At 38.4% G+C, this 18,798-nt stretch overlaps 1 long non-coding RNA gene across 1 annotated transcript in view; it reads left to right on the forward strand.

Moving 5' to 3' along the window:
* The first annotated feature begins 10,874 nt into the window (after nt 1-10,874).
* LOC126951018 (uncharacterized) overlaps nt 10,875-18,798 on the forward strand; it is a 29,331-nt gene continuing 21,407 nt past the window's right edge. The window contains exon 1 of the long non-coding RNA XR_007724338.1: nt 10,875-10,949. This is a non-coding gene — a long non-coding RNA (uncharacterized LOC126951018). The remainder of the gene's footprint in view (nt 10,950-18,798) is intronic.

Below are 18,798 nucleotides of genomic sequence, written 5' to 3' on the forward strand. Positions count from 1 at the left end.
ACGGTGGCTCACACCTGTAACCCTAGTACTTTGGGATGCCAAGGCAGGCGGATCACCTGAGGTCAGGAGTTCAAGACCAGCCTGGCCAACATGGCAAAACCCCATCTTTACTAAAAATACTAAAATTAGCCAGGCTTGGAGGTGCATGCCTGTAATCCCAGCTACTCAGGAGGCCGAGGCAGAAGAATTGCTTGAACCTGGGAGGCGGAGCTTGCAGTGAGCCGAGGTCATGCCACTGCACTCCAGCCTGGGTGACAGAGGGAGACCCCGTCACAAAAACAAACAAACAAACAAAAAGAGCTGATGATTCCTATATTTAAGTCTTTCTTGAACTCAGACGCATGAATGTGCTGTCTGTTCTTTGTCTCAACCTGGATGACGAATAAGAATTCAAAATTGAATATGTACACAGCGATTTCCCCATTCCCATCTCTTCCAAGGCATGACCACTTTCAGTAGAGGTCAAAATATTTTAAAGCAAAAAAATAAAAAACATTCTTACAGAAATCCACGTGTGTTCTACCAGCATTTCCTGTTAGTTCAACCTTCAGAGTATATCCAGAATCAAACCTGTTTTTCTCACCTACACTGGTCCGAGCTGTCCTCATCTCTTGTTTATGTTAAGGCCGTAGTCATTGTCTGGAATCCATTCTTTTGACGTGAAATATTTTAATTCAATCCCTCTTCTATGTAATTATTTCTAACTCATCTGGTACATTTCTAACTCTTAACAGCTTTCAAAACGTTATGTCATACATATATTTATCTCATTTGTAATGTAACAGGCATGACTATCTTTTATACTGGTTTTTTTGAGTGTGGATTTATATTACTTAAATTATGTGCACAAAACAGAGTGTGGGGTGTAGTAAATGGTTAATAAGTTAGTATTAACAGTGAATATGAGAGTAAGCTCTGCAATTTATATTTTAAAAATTCCACAACATAGAATTAAATTTTAAGGTCAAAGTGTGCCTCTTCTATTTTAGAAAGTGATGCATAAAAAATGTAAAATGTTGTTACGCTGGGTGGAATTATTACATGTTGAATTTAGTACATATATATATTAAGAAAAAATTAGTCTAGTTCACCTCACAGATTGCAGTAATTGATTTTAACAGCCTATTATCAGCAACAAGATACTTTAGAGACTGGATATTTGTAGATGAACTGAATAGCATAGAAGTTACAAAGGTTTATTTGTGCTTACCAGTTAAAGCTGATCATGTGTAACGTTAATTAAATGTGGGAAAATGTGTTTTCTTAATGCTGCAGGGTAATTGGAAAAGATAAAAAGAACGTTTGATAATGAAATGTGCCTCTTTTTCTTACCAAGAGAAAATGCAAAATGTTTTGAATCATATATTTAATAAGTTGCATTTATTTTAATAGAAAATGTGGCCTCAATGCTTCTTTAGCTATCAAAACACTAAGAGGACCTTATATCCTATTGAATATATTACATTCTGCTATCAGTAATTATTTCTATCACTAGTATAATAGCTATTCTAATTAAGGTTATCGCTAGACTCAAATTATGCTTTTTGAAAAATACAGCTAAAATTCCTCATGATCATTCATTTAAAAAATATCTCATTTTGACATCTGTGCCTCAAGCAAACTGATAAGATCTAAAATCAAAACATATTTACATTTTAAAAGATTGATTATAGGTAAAAAGCAGCTTAGGTGGAAATGTTTAAAGACATCGTGTTGACTTACTTCTATTCAAAGTAAACAGGTGTTTTTATCAAAATGTAATAAATTGACATGATCATTTACCACTATTTTATTATTTTAATATATTTGTTTTCACTGAATGTGAAAATACTAACAATCTTAATTTTTGTTATTCATGCTTTTTAATCTTTCTCAGGCACAAGATTTAGAAAATACAAGACATTTATTTTCATTTTCCTTTTACCTAAGAAAGCATCTTATGATGAATGTACTGATTATGGGCTCTAATTTCAAATAATTTTATCATGATCTATTAGTTTCTTAAGGCTGCTGTAATAAAATATCACCAACTGGGTGACTTAAAACAACACAGATTTTTCTCTCTCATAGTTCAGGAAGTCAAAACTATGAAATCAAGGTATCAGTAGAGGTAGTTTCTTCTGGAAACTCTGAGGGATAATCAGTTCCATGCCTCTCTTCTAACTTCTAGTGATTTTCAGCAATCTTTGGAATTCCTTGACCTGTAGATCATTCCAGTCTCTGCCTCCACATTCACATGGCCTTCCTCTGTGCATCTGTGTGTTTCCTAAGCTCCCCTTCCTTATAAGATTGCCTGAGTAGATTCAGGGCCTGCTCTAATCCAGTATAGCCTCATCTTAACCAATTGTATCTGTAGTGACCTGATTTTTAAATAAGGTCACATTCTGAGGCTTTGGGTAGACATAAACTTTGGGGGACCATATTAAATTTGGGGGACACTATGCATTCCAGTACAATATGCTTTTTCCAAAATTCATCTCTGTCCCTTGTGCAAAATACCTTCACCCCACCCCAACATCCCCTAAAATGGGAACATACGTTCAAAACCAAGCAGCCCTGTCAGTCCATTTTCTACCAGTAGAACCCTTAGAGTCTGAGAGTCTTTCTTTCATTTTATTCAATATCTGTCTTCTTTAGTCCAATTTTGCAGTTTTTTAATTGGTATAACATTCTTAAAACCCTGCAGGCCATCTCTATGTGTCAAGGGGATCCATGTTATCAGACACAAAGATTCTCCATAGATCCTTCCTGGATGACCTCAACTATACTCCTAGCTTCTGATGAGATTGTTTATTGAATACACGAGTGTCCTAGTTTGTGTTGTGTTGCTATAAAAGAATACCTGTCACTGGGTGATTTATAAAGAAAAGAGGTTTATTTAGCTCACAGTTCTTCAGGCTAAACTATTGAAGGTCATGTACCTGGCTTCTGCCAAGAGTTTCTGTACTGCGTCACCACATGAAAGAGGTCAAAGGGGAAGTGAACACTTAACAAAGGAAAACCTAAAGGACGTCCTGGCTTTATAATAACTTACTCTTGTGAGAACAAATCCATGCCTGTGAAAACTAATCTAGTCTCATGAGAGTGAGAACTAATTACTGCAAAAACAGAAGCAAGGCATTCATTAGGGATCTGCCCCAATAACCCAAATGCCTCCCAATAGGCTTCACCTCTAAATACCACCACATTAAAAATCAAATCTCAATATGAGTTTTGCTGAGGGCAAACATAGCACATCTGAACCACTGCACATAAGTCACACACCTAATCTCCCCAGTAGAAGTTTCTCCACCATCTGTAGGTGTTTCCTCAAGAGCACACTGTAACACCTTTTGCAATACAGGCGGAGAATTTTTCAAATGATCACGTTCTGGTTACTTTTTGCTTAGCATTTTCTTCTTAGTTTATTTCTTTCACCTCACATTTTAATATAAGAAGCAAGCAGAATCTAAGACACACCTTCTATAATTTGCATGGAAATCACCTCCACTAAACATAAAAACTCATTTCTTACATCCAATATTGGAACACAATCTAGTCAATTTTTCCACTACTCATTAACAAGGATCACTTTCTTCAAGTGTTTATTAATATTCTCTTCATTTCTATGTGAGACTTCACCAGAAACACCATTAACATTTATTTTTCTACCAATATTCTGTCCATGATGATATATGTATTCTTGAAGATGATAGAAGCTTTCTCTACAACTTTATTCACTTCTTTTTTTAAGTCCTTACTAGAATCACCTTATTTGAATTTCTATCAGCCTCTTTGAGGCAACCTAGGCTTCTTAATCATACTTCTAAAAACTCCTCCAGCCTTTACCCATTAGTGAATTCCAAGACCATTTGCATAATATTAGGTATCTGTTTTAGCAGCACCCCACTTCCTGGTACCAAAATCAGTATCAGTTATGGGGCTCCACAGAAACAATTAGAAATAAATGTATAGATTTATATTTGAATATGGATATAGATTGATATAAAGAAATTTATTTTAAGAAATTGGCTCACACAATTGTCGGGGCTGACAAATTGGGTTGCTGAGCAAGCCAGCATTCCATCAACTCAGGCAGTAGTTGATGATACAGTGTTAAAGCAGTATATTTTTTCTTCTCAGGGAAAGCTCAATTTTTCTTGTAGTATCCTGTAATGATTGAATGAGTCCCACTCATATGATCAAGAGTAATCTCATTTACTTAAAGTCAACAGATTGTATATGTTAACCGCACCTATAAAATACTTTCACAAATTATTGTTTGATTAAATAACTGGGTAAAATAATCTAGGAAATTGATATAAAATTAACCATTACATATAATATTTAACTTTTACTCTTTTTTAATGTATGTATTAAAATTTATTGTAAAAGTATTCCATATTCGACTAAGTTGTTTTAGACAAACACATTTTCACATGACACCTATATTGAGGCAAGAAAATCTTCTAACATTAAAGCTGCATAGGATATTATCGCTATTGTTTCTAGCATTGAAGTTATTTAAAATATCATATTGTTTTGTCACCTATACTTTGTCCTCAACTTACAATGCTTTGACTCAAAAATTTTCAACTTCATAATGGTTGCAAAAGTGATAAGTCTTCAGTATAAAGTGATCTGATATTCTACTAATGCTGGGCAGTGGTGGTGAGCCAAAGCTCTAGTCAGTCTCACGATAATATTCTACCGTGTACTGTGTTACCAGGCGATTTTGCCAGCTGTAGGCTAATGTAAGCATTCTGAGTACAATTATGACAAGCTAGGCTACACTTTGGTGTTCAGTGGGTTAGGTACATTAAGTACATTTTTTCAACTTACAACATTTTCAACTTATAATAGATTAATCAAGATGTAATTCCATCATACGTCAAGAAGCACCTTGTATATCTAAATTAATGTATTATAAATTTAAACTAAATTAGGCCTCAGAACTTTAGTGCATTTTGTCATTAACTTTGTTGTTGTTAATGGTCCCGATAGTTGTTTGTTGTAACAAACTTTATCTCAGGATTCCTGCTAGCCCTAAGGTATTTCAGTTATTTTGGATACCAAATGGATTCATGAGAAGCTTAACTTTTATAACAAATATTGAAAGAGAAATAGTTGTTTCATAAATACTCTACATATGTATTCTAACTAGTCTTTATGTATGTTCTGCGACATAAAATACAATCGTCTTCTGAAGGCATCTAAAATTATGGAAGTTTTTGTTTAAAATTGAGCTACTTGACTGGGAAGATATTGGGTAATAGAAAGTTATTCACTAACTGTGGCCTCTCCTTTTGCAGAATTAAGAACACTTATTATTTTATTTAATACATGTTCATGTGCAGACATTGCTTATAAAAATAAATTTTAGTGTGATTATGTATATGCTTCAAGTAATATATATCATTTGAAGCATTTTACAAAGTGCAAATAAGGAAACAATAAATGGATTTCCTTTTGACCTTGTTACTTTTCTAATTACTGTACCTGAATTGGTCATCCAAAGAGTAAATGTTAATCGTTTTGCAGGTCAGGTGCCTCCATGCATTACATAAACTGCTTACTGCTTGGCAAATAAAATAGATGAGAAGTGCAAGGAGAGTTTCTAGAAGAGTGGCTGAACAGAGACATTATAGCAGCACTATTGTTGCATTTTAAATCACATTATGGTAAAATAAACATAATAAATAAGCATAAGGAATCACTAGACCACTGAAGGAATATCAAATAATTCTCATAATTATGTTTGTTCCTTGTGAGTGGCTCTGATGGTATTATAATGCTTACATCAATATTTTGTTGTTAATAACTTTCATGTATTTATGTGGTCTCTTCATCAAAGGAACTAAAACATTCATAAATAACAAACATTTATTAAATTCCTATGAAGGTCCTCAAGATGTTATGAACCTTTATATGGATATAAATAGAAGGGACAAGTGAGGGGACAATACATTAGTGTGGTTGTGAAGGTTATCTCTAAGGAAAAAAAGAAAATGTAAAATATCTGACTGCACTGGTAAGTCCACTCCACTTACAACCTGTCATTCTGGACAAGTTAACTCACTCTCTTACCTCAATTTTCACACTGCAATATGGGAATAATAACAATATTTACTTCTTAACGCATAATGAAATCATTGAGATGATATAAATGAAACAATAATTTAGCTTGGAATAAAATCATCCTTAGATATTAGCTTCTAACTTTCAACATTCATAGAATTTATGTCTTTGAAAAAGATATTTTTAAAAACATCCTAAAACTTTTTCAAACTGAGATTTTCATTGTCTTCCTACTTGCCATTGTTATCCAGAGTGCTTGCTAAGCTCTCTTTGTATTGTAAGTCAACACTGACAACTATTTCAGAGAACTTCAAATAACAGCCTTAAATGAAGTCTACTTATTTTGACTATACTATTTTTATCCTGGTTCCCCTCCACCACATTCTAGGTGCCCATTAAACTATTCCTTTGTACTAGGGAGAAGGAGTCATCGACTGAGATTAGGTACTCTCCTTTCCTCCCCTATCATGTCAAGACTTTATTATTTTACCACGTGTATTTAAATTATCTCACAAATGATGCATGCTCTCAGACAATCTATTTCCTTTCTACTTCTATCTGATACTGGACCCCTGTCTGTGGTCTCAAAGGACGTGACCACTTTAGGATCTTCTGACTTACTCTTACTCTAATGACCATTCCAAGTCATTTCGATATTCATTTAGGTAGCTCATTCCACTTCGTGACATATCGAATAAATAAGTGCTATAGAAAATAATAAAGTAAGGGAAGAAGTATATCATGCAGGATATAAACTAGAAGAAAAAAATCTAATTATTTTTTAAAAGAGGGAATTTAATGTAGGGAATTGATAGCACAACTAGTGGAAGGGATGAGAGCCTAAATAGAAGACTGAGATGCCACCAAGAGTTTTTATAGCAGCAAGGCCATAGAGACAAAAGGAGCAGGGGGAATTATCACAGCAGAAGGGTCAAGTTTACTCAATGTATTTGTTCACACGTTTGGCTGTAATAAATTAAGGAAAACTTATTGGCTTAATTCAACAAACATTTATTATTTTACGATTCTGGAGTAATAAGTCTCAAATCAGTTTCATTAGATCTAAATCAAGGTATGGCAGTGCCATACTCCTTCCAGGGGTTCTAAGAGAAAGTTTATATTCTTGCCTCTTCCAGTTTCTAGAGCTACATTTTTGACTGGCAATCCCTTCCTCCATCTTCAAAACCTCAGCTAGCATCTTGCTTCAGTTGTGACATTGCTTCCCTCTTCTGTGGAAAAATATCCACTCAGCCTCTCTCCTACAAGGACACTTGTGATTTAGGGCCCATCCAAATAATTGCAAATGATCTCTTTGTCTCAAGATTATTACCTTAGTTTCATGTGCAAAGTCCTGCCATATTGTTGACATTTACAGGTCCCAGGAATTAAGACCTGAATTATTTTGAGTAGCCATTTTTTCATTCTATGATAGTCTTCCCTTTAGTGTCCAAATATTACTGTTTATTTCACATTCACAATGTATTTACCCCATCCCCAAATCACCAAATATCTTAACCTATTGCATTATCATTGAGGTCCAAAATCTTATGTAAATGTTATTACCTCAATAGTCCTAACTCTCATTATCTAAGTCATCTCTCCTAGAGCAAAATCCTTTACCCATTTGTAGACTTGGGAAATGAGAAAGCAAATAATGTGCCCCTAAAATACAATGGAGAAACAGGCATAAGACAATAATTGTAGACATTCCCATTATAAATGACAGAAAACTAAAAGAAGAAAGGAGACTCCAGTCCTAAGTAATTTTGAAATCCTACTGTTTAGTAGAGTCTATTAGGTTTCAAGACCTGGCAGCAAACCTCTGTGAATTTTGGCTCCATTCTCGACCCACAGCTGCATTCTCTGGTTCCAGGATCCACCCTCTGGTCTGGAGACTCTGCTCATGAATTATCCTCCTTTTCCCTTGAAAGGTGCACATGTTTACTGCTGAGAAGTTTTATCCCTCTTTCCTGCTTATGGAAATTTGGGAGTCTGACAGCCTGCCTTTCTTTCTTTATTTTTTTTTCCTTTCTTTATTTTTTTCAGGACTAACTGGCAGTGTCTCTGCCAACATAACATCTCAAGTAACTTGTGGATCTCCTGTGTAATTCATGTGGATTTATTCCATTAAACAGGAGTGTCCTCCCAAGATATTTCTTGGATAATACCATCTTTATTTCTGGTTTCTCCTAAGATAGTTGAAAGGACTCACCAATCATATTCTTAATGTCTCTAAAGAGCCCTCTGTGTGAATGTATATGGTGATCTTTTAATACTGTGCAGCACTATTCAAAAGTTGTTTGGTCACGTCCTTGAATTTTCCTTTCAAGCATGCTTTTCGGATAGTGAATCTCCTAATTTTAGCATCTTTTGAAAGTTGAATAGCATTCGAATTTGTTGACCAAGGATGGTAGCTTATGCCTGTAATCCCAACATTTTGGGAGTCCTAGACAGCAGGTAGCCTGAGGTTAGGGCTTTGAAACCAGCCTGGCCAATGTGATGAAACCCTGTCTCTACTAAAAAGACAGAAAAATCAGCTAGGTATGGTGGCATGTTCCTGTAATCCCAGCTATTCAGGAGGCTGAGGCAGGAGGGAGGTGGAGGTTTGCAGTGAGCTGAGATAGCACTACTGAACTCCAGCTTGGGCAACAGAGTGAGACTCTGTTTCAAAAAGTAAAGAAATAAATAAAAGAATTTCTCAAGTCATCAACTTCTGGTTTATTTTTGTTTAACAGTTCTTTCTTCAACGTATCTTTTTCCTTTAACATTTTACTATAAGCAGCAAAAAGAAGCCAGGCTGCAACTTCAACGTTTTGCTTAGAAATCGTCTAAACTAAATATATAAGTTTATTGCTTACAAGTTCTGTTTTCCGCATAACTAGGACAAAAGTCACCTAAGCTCTCTGCCAGTTATGATTGTTAACTTGATCATACATGCAGAGTCTCTTCTGCTTTAAAAGATAACATTCATAGGCTCCAGGTTATTATTTCGGGTCATTATTAAGACTTTACACCCAGTGAAAAATAAACCCATGGTTGGGTCTGGCTAAAAACCACTAATATCATTTGGATATTTGTTTCTTCCGAATCTTATGTTGAAATTTGATTCCTAACATTGGAGGTGGAGCTTAGCGAATAGTGTTTGTGTTGTAGAGGTGGATCCCTTATGAATGGCTTTGTGCCTGAGAATGAGTGAGTTCTCCTTGCTCTATTAGTTCCCACAAGAACTGCAGCTAAAAAGAGCCTGGCACCTCTTACCCACATCTTTGCTTCCTTCCTCTCAACATGTGATTCCTTTTCCCCTTTGCTTTCTGCCATGAGTGAAAGCTTCCTGTGGGCCTCCCCAGAAGCAGAAGCTGGTGTCATGCTTCCTGTACAGCATACTGAACCATGAGCCAAATAAACCTCTTTTCTCTATAAATTATGCCACCTCAGGTGTTTTTTTTTTTTTTTCTTTTTGAGATTAAGTCTCGCTCTTTCCCCCAGGCTGGAGTGCAGTGGTGCCATCTTGGCTCTCTGCAATCAGGTATTTCTTAACAGCAACACAAAGTGGACTAAGACAGCCACACAGGGAAGTCAATGTCTGCTAGAAAGACTCACTATGATAAAGGCAGAGAAAAAGATTAACTTGGCCTCTCTTATTTTTGTGGTCTCCAAAAATCCTATTGGTCCCTCTCATGAAACAAACTCAACTGAACCCAGCTAGCCCAGGAATCAGGAAAACAGAGCCTGCAGGCATCAGCTTTCTAGGCATAAACTTCAGAACAAAAGAGAATCCTAATGCAAGCAATTCCAGAATTGATTCAGGGGGTTGAGTGAGCCAGTCAGTGTTGTCATTTTATTCATAGTGGTCAAGAAAGGATTGTGTAATAAGGTAGCATTTGAGCAAAGATATGAGGAACTAAATGGGCAAGTCATATAGTTAACTTAAATAAGAGCATTCATTTTTTAGCAGAAGGAACAAAATGTAAATCACTTGAAGAGGAAGTTCTGATGATTTTGAGGAGAATCAAGAGGGTATGTGTGGCTGAACTTTAAAAAAAAATAGGGAAAAGAACATAATGAGATATAGGATTGCCGTGCATGGTTATAAAGGTTCTGTCTGCTGGTTCCTTTTGCATTGTGTACTACACAATTTATATTCTGCATATTACAGCCTTGAGGCCAGATCATAAAGTGTGTATGTATTTATGTAAATTATGTAAAAGCCAGTAGGTATTTTACAAAATTTAGATTTTCCTTTCAATGAATAGGAAGTCCTTGGTAGGTCTTGATCAGAGAAGTGACATAATGTGATATTTATTTTAAAGAAAGTATTTTGATACCTCTTTTGAGATACACTAAACCGTAAGGTGGAAGCAAAAAAAAAAAAAAAAAAAAAAAAAACAACCCAGTAAGGGTCCTAATGCAATAATCTAAGTGTAAGATCATGGTGATTTCAGCTAGTATATACAAGATAAGTACTGGCTGTATTGTAGATATATTATTGAAGGCAAAACCAGCATCATTTGCTGTGAAATTGCATGTGTAGTGTGAAAGTAACAGGAGAATCTAAGATGACTTCAAAGTTTTTAAACTGGTATTTTAAAAATATAAAATTTTATTTATTAAGGAGAAACTACGAAGGAAACAGTCTTTGGAGGCCCACCCAAATTTCATCTTGAATTCTCATGTGTTGTGGGAGGGACCCAGTTGGAGGTAGCTAAATCATGAGGGCAAAATCTTTCCCATGCTGTTCTCATGACTGTAAGTCTCATGAGATCTGATGGTTTTAAAAAGAGGAATTCCCCTACACAAGCTCTCTCTTTGCCTGCTGTCATCCATGTTAAGACGGGACTTGTTCCTCCTTGCCTTCTGCTATGATTGTGAGACTTTCCCAGCCATGTGGAACTGTAAGTCCAATTGAACCTCTTTCTTTTGTAAATTGCCCAGTCTTGGGTATGTCTTTGTCAACAGTGAGAAAACTGACTAATACAGTGACTCTGTTGAATGGTGAATGTATCTATAACAATGACAAGAGTAATATCAGAGTGTATAAGTTAGGATGCAAAATAATGAATAATTGAGACACTTTGGTGAGCAGAAAGGTAAAGTGAGGTGAGGGCAAATTAGGATGAAGCTGGACACAAGAATCTCAAAGGATATACTGTTTGTGCATAGTTTTGTTTTAATTATTGAAGTAATGGGGACATTTTAAAGTAAAAAAACTGAAATGCCTTTCAATATTGAATTCCTTATAAAATAAAATGAAAAGCAGCCTTTAGCCAAAACTTAACAGGAAACACTTTATTACTAGATTATTATCAAATTTAAATTAAGACAGGAGAAGAAATTTTAGGAGATGAGCCTGAACTAACTGAGGAGTTCTTTAGTTGGAGGGAAGAGTAGGAGAGTAGAAAGGTGACTTCAGTAGTGAAAACCTACACATTGGCAAGAGAATAATAGTACAGAAAAGAACATATGGGAGCAAATTACTTTGTGTTGAGGCAGAATAAAATTGGGATGTTGGCCGGGCACAGTGAGTGGTTCACACCTATAATCCCAGCACTTTGGGAGGCTGAGGCAAGCAGATTACGAGGTCAGGAGTTCGAGACCAGCCTGGCCAACATGGTGAAACCCCATCGCTACTAAAAATACAAAAAACTAGCCGGGCGTGGTGGCAGGCATGTGTAATCCCAGATACTCAGGAGGCTGAGGCAGGAGAATCACTTGAACCTGGGAGGTGGAGGTTGCAGTGAGCTGAGACCGTGCCACTGCACTCCAGCCTGGGCAACAGGGCAAGGCTGCATATCAAAAAATAAATAAAATAAAATAAATAAAATTAGAATGTCAGCAGTATTATATTTAATTCTGAAATCTTCTTTGGTAGAGCAGTTACTCAGAAACAGAAGAATTCAGTGTGGCTTGAAAGGGTGAACTGATGGATTCTATTTTTCCAAATTTTATATTCCCCAAATTCTGGATACTGCTTCTTTGCCACAAGCTTTACCACCATCAGTAGTGTAGCATGAATCACTCAGTTCTTCATATCTATCTCTTTATCTGAGCCCTCATTACCAGTGTCAGAGAGGTCTGATTTGGAGCTGGTGAGCACAAATGACTACATGATAGTATGTCTTTTCTATCTGAAAAAAAAAAAAAAATTCTTTTCACATCTCTCTGCTTTGTTTGGAGTAGGAATGTTTAGAACATGTCCCTAGAAAGGTTAGCATCTGCAGCTGAAGCTGGAATGGGACCCCTATTTCAGAATATCATTATGTTTATTTCAACACATTGTAATATTCTCCTGGGAGGAACACTTCAGCCCATTTCTGTTTCTTATCTTTATTCTGATATCTACTGAGATATGCCTGTTGATTTGATAACAAAGAATATACTGATAATGACATTGCTAACATTTATGACAACCAGGCCAGAAGTACCTACAGGCTTTATTAGCCTATTTGATAGATCCTACAACAAAGAAGATTTTATAAAATAATTATTGTAATAGGCTATTCTTGCATTGCATAAATACCTGATACTGGTTAATTTACAAAGAAAAAAGATTTAATTGGCTCACAGTTTGGTAGGCTTTCCAGGAATAATGGCACTGGCATTTGTTCAGCTACTTGGGAGTCCCCAGGAAGATTACAGTCATGCTGGAAGGTGACGCAAGAGCAGGCATGTCACACTGGGGAGGCAGGAGAAAGAGAGAGGAAGTTGTGGGCAGGAGGTGCCACACACTGTTATATGAGAAATCACTATCCTTTTTTCCTTCTTCTTTTTCTAATGTTTAGTTTTTGTGAGTACAATAGTAGCTGTATATATTCATGGGGTACCTGTAATGTTTTGATACAAGCATGCAATATGAAATAAAGCACATCATGGAAAATAGGGTATCCACTTCATCAAGCATTTATCCTTTGTCATTCACTGTCTTTGAAGTCAGCACCAAGCCCTGAGGGATCCAACCCTGATACGATTCATGTTCCCACTCAAATCTTATGTTGAACTGTAATCCCCAATGTTGGAAGTGTGGTCTGGTGTGAGGTGATTGGACTATGGGGGTATATTTCTCACGAATGGTTTAACACCATTCCCTTGGTACTGTCCTTGTGATAATGAATGAGTTCTCACCACATATCGTTGTTTAAAAGTGTGTGGCACCTCTTCCCTCTCTCTCTCTTTCTTGTTCCTCTTCCTGCCATGAAAGATGCTTTGCTTCCCCTTGCCTTCTGCCATGATGAGAAGCTTCCTGAGGCCTCCCCCACAGCAGAAGTCACTATGCTTTCTGTACAGCATTCAGAACCATGAGTCAATTAAATCTCTTCTCTTTATAAATTACCCAGTCTCAGTTATTTCTTTATATCAATGTGAGAACAGAATAATACAGCCTCCATAACCCAAACATCTCCCATCAGGCCCTACCACCAGCACAGCAGATTACAATTCAACATGAGATTTGGATGGGCACCAATATCTGAACTATGTAATTCCACCCCTGGACCCTCCCAAATCTTATGTCTTTCTCACATTGCAAAATACAGTCATGCCTTCCCAACAGTCCCCAAAATCTTAACTCATTTCAGCATTAACTCAAAATTCCACAGTCCAAAGATTTATCTGAGACAAAACAAGTCCCTTATACTTATCACTCTGTAAAATTAAAAAAAAAAAAATTACCTACTTCCAAGATACAACGGGTGTATAGGCATTAGATAAACATTCCCATTCCAAAAGGGAGAAATCGGTCAAAGTATGGGGCTATAAGCTGCATCCAAGTTCAAAGCTCAACAGAGCAGCCATTAAATCTTAAAGCCTCAAAATAATCTCCTTGTAACTGCCTGGTGGGTTCACCTTGCCCTCTGTCTAGACAGAGCTGATTTATCAAGACAGAGGAATTGCAATAGAGAAAGAGTAATTCACACAGAGCCCGCTGTGCAGGAGACAAGAGTTTTATTATTACGCAAACCAGCCTTCCAAAGCATTCATGGTTTAGAGTTTTTAACAATAATTTGGTGGCTGGAGGAAGGCCAGTGAGTTGGGAGTGCTGGTTGGTTGGGTCAGAGATGAAATCATAGGAAATCAAAGCTGTCCTCTTGTGCTGAATCGTTCCTGGGTGGGGGTCACAAGATCAGATGAGCCAGTTGATTAATCCGGGTGGTGCCAGCTGATCCATCAAGTACAGGGTCTGCAAAATAGCTCAAGCACTGATCTTAGGACCGGTTTAGGGACTGTCAGAATCTTGTCACCTCCAGCTGAATAACTCCTATAGTATAATTTCTAATCTGGCGGCTAATTTGTTAGTTTTACAAAGGTAGTTTAGTCCCCAGGCAAGAAAGAGGTTTGTTTTGGGAAAGAGTTGTTACTTGCTTTAAACTGTAAACTAAGTTCCTCCAAAGTTAGTTCAGCCTATGCCTAGGAATGAACAAGGACTGCTTGAAGGTTAGAAACAAGATGGAGTTGGATAAGTGAGATCTCCTGTACTGTCTCAGTTACAATTTTGCAATGGCAGCTTTATCCTTTGACTCCATGTCCCACATCCCAGGTACACTGGTCAAGGGGTGGGCCCCCAAGGCTTTAAACAGCTCCACCCCTGTGGCTTTGCAGGGTTCAACCCCAGGCCTGCTTTCATGTATTGGAGTTGAATGCCTGAATGCCTGTGGCTTTTCCAGGTACAGAGTGCAGGCAGCTGGTGGATCTCCTATTCTAGAGTCTGAATTATGGTGGTCCCTGTATTAGTCTGTTATCACATTGCTGATAGACACACTGGAGACTGGGCAATTTACAAAAAAAAGAGATTTAATAGGACTTACAGTTCCACGTGGCAGGGGAAGCCTCACAATCATGGCAGGAGGCAAGGAGGAGCATGTCCTATCTTACATGGATGGCAGCAGGCAAAGAGAAATGAGGAAGACACAAAAGCAGAAATCCCTGATAAAACCATCAGATTTCATGAGACTTATTTACTACCATAAGAAAATGCCCCCATGATTCAATTTTCTCCCACCAGGTCCCTGCCACAACATGTGGGATTGTGGGAGTACAATTCCCACAATATGAGATTCAGGTGGGGACACAGAGTCAAATCATATCATTCCACCCGGACTCTGCCAAATCTCATGTCCTTACATTTCAAAACCAATCATGCCTTCCCAACAGTACCCCAAACCCTTAACTCATTTCAGAATCAACTCAAAAGTCCATAGTCCAAAGTCTCATCTGAGATAAGGCAAGTCTTTTCCGCCTATGAGGCTGTACAATCAAAAGGAAGCTAGTTATCTCCTAGATACAATGAGGGTACAGATATTGGTTAATACAACATTTCACATGGGAGACATTGGCCGAAACAGAGGGGCTATAGGACCCATGTGAGTCTGAAATCCAGTGAGAAAGTCACATCTTAAAACTGCAAAATGATCTCCTGTGACTCCATGTCTCACATTCAGGTCACACTGATGCAAGTGATGGGTTCTCATGGTCTCGGGCAGCTCTGCCCCTGTGGTTTTGCAAGGTACAGCCTCCCTCCTGGTCACTTTCATGGGCTGGTGTTGAGTGTCTGCGGCATTTCCAGGTGCAAAGTGCAAGCTGTTGGTGGATCTACCATTCTCGGGTCTGGAGGATGGTGGCCCTCTTCTCATAGCTCCACTAGGTAGTGTCCCAGTAGGGACTCCGTATGGGGATTCCAACCCCACATTTCCTTTCTGTACTGCCTGAACAGAGATTCTCCATGAGAACTCCAGCCCTGCAGCAAACTTCTGTCTGGGCATCCAGGTGTTTCCATACATCTTCTGAAATCTAGGTGGAGGTTCCCAAACCTCAATCCTTTACTTCTGTGTACCCAAAGTCTGAACACCACGTGGAAGCTGCCAACACTTGGGGCTTGCACCATCTGAAGCCACAGCCCAAGCTCTACATTGGCCCCTTTCATCGCACTGCTGGAGTGACTGGGATGCAGGGCACCAATCACCTAGGCTGCACTTAGCACAGGGACCCTGGGCCCAGCCCACAAAATCACTTTTTCTCCTAGGCCTCTGAGCCTGTGATAGGAGGGGCTGGCTGAGGACCTCTGACATGCCCTGGAGACATTTTACCCATTGTCTGGGGATTGACCTTTGGCTCCTTGTTTCTTAGGCAAATTTGTGCAGTCTGTTTGAATTTCTCCTCAGAAAATGGGGTTTTCTTTACTATCACATTGTCAGGTTGCAACTTTTTCAAACTTTCATACTCTGTTTTCCTTTTAAAACTTAGGTCTTTTAATCGCACTCAAGTCACCTCTTGAATGTTTTGCTGCTTAGAAATTTTTTCTACCAGATACCTTAAATTATCCATCTCAAGTTCAAAGTTGCACAAATCTCCAGGACAGGGGCAAAATGCTGCCAGTCTCTTTGCTAAAACGTAACAAGAGTCACCTTTGCTCCAGTTTCCAACAAGTTCTTCATCTCCATCTGAGACCATCTCAGCTTGTCCATATTGTGATCAGCATTTTGGCTAAAGCCATTCAACAAGTCTCTAGAAAATTCCAAACTTTCCCACATTTTCCTGTCTTCTGAGCCCTCCAAACTGTTCCAATCTCTACTTGTTACCCAGTTCCAAAGTTGCTGCTACATTTTTGGGTATGTTCTCAGCAGCGCCACACTATACTGGTACCGATTTACTGAATTAGTCCATTTCACACCATTGATAAAGACATACCCGAGAGTGGGCAATTTACAAAAGTCAAAAGTTTAATACAGTTTCAAATGGCTGGAGAAGCCTCACAATTATGGTGGAAGAAAGGGAGGAGCACGTCCCATCTTACATGGATGGCAGCAGGCAAAGAGAGAAATGAGGAAGACACAAAAGCAGAAACCCCTGATAAAACCGATAGATCTCGTGGGACTTATTTATTACCATGCAAACAGTACAGAGGAAACTGACCCCGTGATTCAATTATCTCCCACGAGGTCCCTCCCACAACATGTAGGAATTATGGGAGTACAATTCCAGATGAGATTTGCATAGAGCCACAGAACCAAATCATATCAGCCCCCTTATCATAGTTCCACTAGACAGTGCTCCATTGGAAGCTCTGCATGGGATCTCCAACCCCCAAAATTCCCTTCACACTGCCCTAGTAAGATTCTCTGTGAAGGGTCCCTCCCTGATGCAGGTTCCTGCCTGGGCACCAAGGCTATTCCATATAGCTCCTGAAATCTAGGCAGAGGGTGCTTGGTCTCATTTATTCTTGCACTCTGTGTACCAACAGGCTTAAAAACAAATGTAAGTCATCAGGGCTTAAGGTAGCTCGTGCTCTCCAAAGCAGTGGCACAAGCGGCATCTAGGGCCATTTGAGACCAGGCTGAACCCAAGCAACTGGGATGAGGGAAGCAGTGCTCCAAAGCTGTGCAGGCCAGAGGGGCCCTCGGTCCGGCCCAGGAAACTATTCTTCCCTCCTAGGCTTTAGAGAATGTGATGGGAGGGGTTGCTGTGAAGGTTTCTCAAATACCTTCCCAGTCTTTTCTTCCTTGTTTTGGCTGTCAGCATTTGGCTCCCTTTTACTTTTTCAAATTTCTTTAGCAAGTAGTTGCTTCACGCCCTGCTTGAATTCCTTCTGCTAAAAAAGTTTTTTCTTTCTCTGCCACTTGCAAGGCTGCAAATTTTTCCAAAGTTTTATACTTTGCTTTACTTTTAAATATAAATTTCTAATTTGAGTTATTTTCTTGCTCCCACATGTGAGCTTAGGTTCTTAGAAGCAGCCAGGCTACCTCTTGATGCTTTGCTGCTTAGAAATATCTTCAGCCAGATACCCTATATTATCACTCTCAAGTTCAAACTTCCCAAATCCTTAGGGCATTAGCAGAAAGCAGAAAGCTTTTTGCTAAGGCATGGCATGTGTAACCTTCGCTCTAGCTCCCAATAAGTTCCTCATTTCCATCTGAGGCTTCAGCAGCATGGACTTCACTGTCCGTATCACTATCAATATTTTGGTCACAACCATTCAATTAGTTTCCAGGAAGTTTCAAACTTCCTTTCATCTTCCTGCCTTCTTCCGAGCTTTCCAAACTCTTCCTCCCTCTGCCTGTTACCCAGTACCAAAGTTGCTTCCATATTTTTAGGTATTTTTATAGCAAAGCCCCAGCCTTCTGTACCAATTTTTTCAGTTAGTCCATTCTTGCATTGCTATAAAGGACTACCTGGGACTGGGTAATAGATAAAGAAAGAGGTTTAATTGACCCACAGTTATACAAGCTTTATAGGAAGCATGGTGGGTGCTGGCATCTCCTAGGTTTCTGGAGAGGCCTTGGGAAGCTCACAATCATGGAGAAAGGCAAAGCAAGAAGAAGCACTTCACATGGCAAAAGAAGTAGCAAGAGAGAAAGAGAGTGGGGGAAGGTGCCGCACACTTTTAAATGGCTAGATCTCATGAGAACTCACTCACTATTACAAGGTCAGTATCAAGCTGTGAGGGGTCTGCCTTCATTACCAAACCACCTCCAACCAGGCCCCACCTTCATCCTTGGGGACAAATATCCAGACCATATCAACTATATAATTCCTGATGTGGCTTTTTCCATCCTAAATTTCCCACACCCTCATCTCTGATCTTAATTTAAAAGTATAGATAAGGCTCAGGCAGATATGTTTTGATATTATATATTTTCTTATGTAGTACATTTTAGAGCAAAAGTTAATAACCATGAGGATTATTGTTTTAAAAAGTGCATGTAATAGTCTTCTTCCCTATATTTCTGCTGTTGGATACTGTCCTCATCCACA

The sequence above is a fragment of the Macaca thibetana genome, chromosome 3 (assembly GCF_024542745.1).
Source record: "Macaca thibetana thibetana isolate TM-01 chromosome 3, ASM2454274v1, whole genome shotgun sequence".
NCBI classification, from domain to species: domain Eukaryota; kingdom Metazoa; phylum Chordata; class Mammalia; order Primates; family Cercopithecidae; genus Macaca; species Macaca thibetana.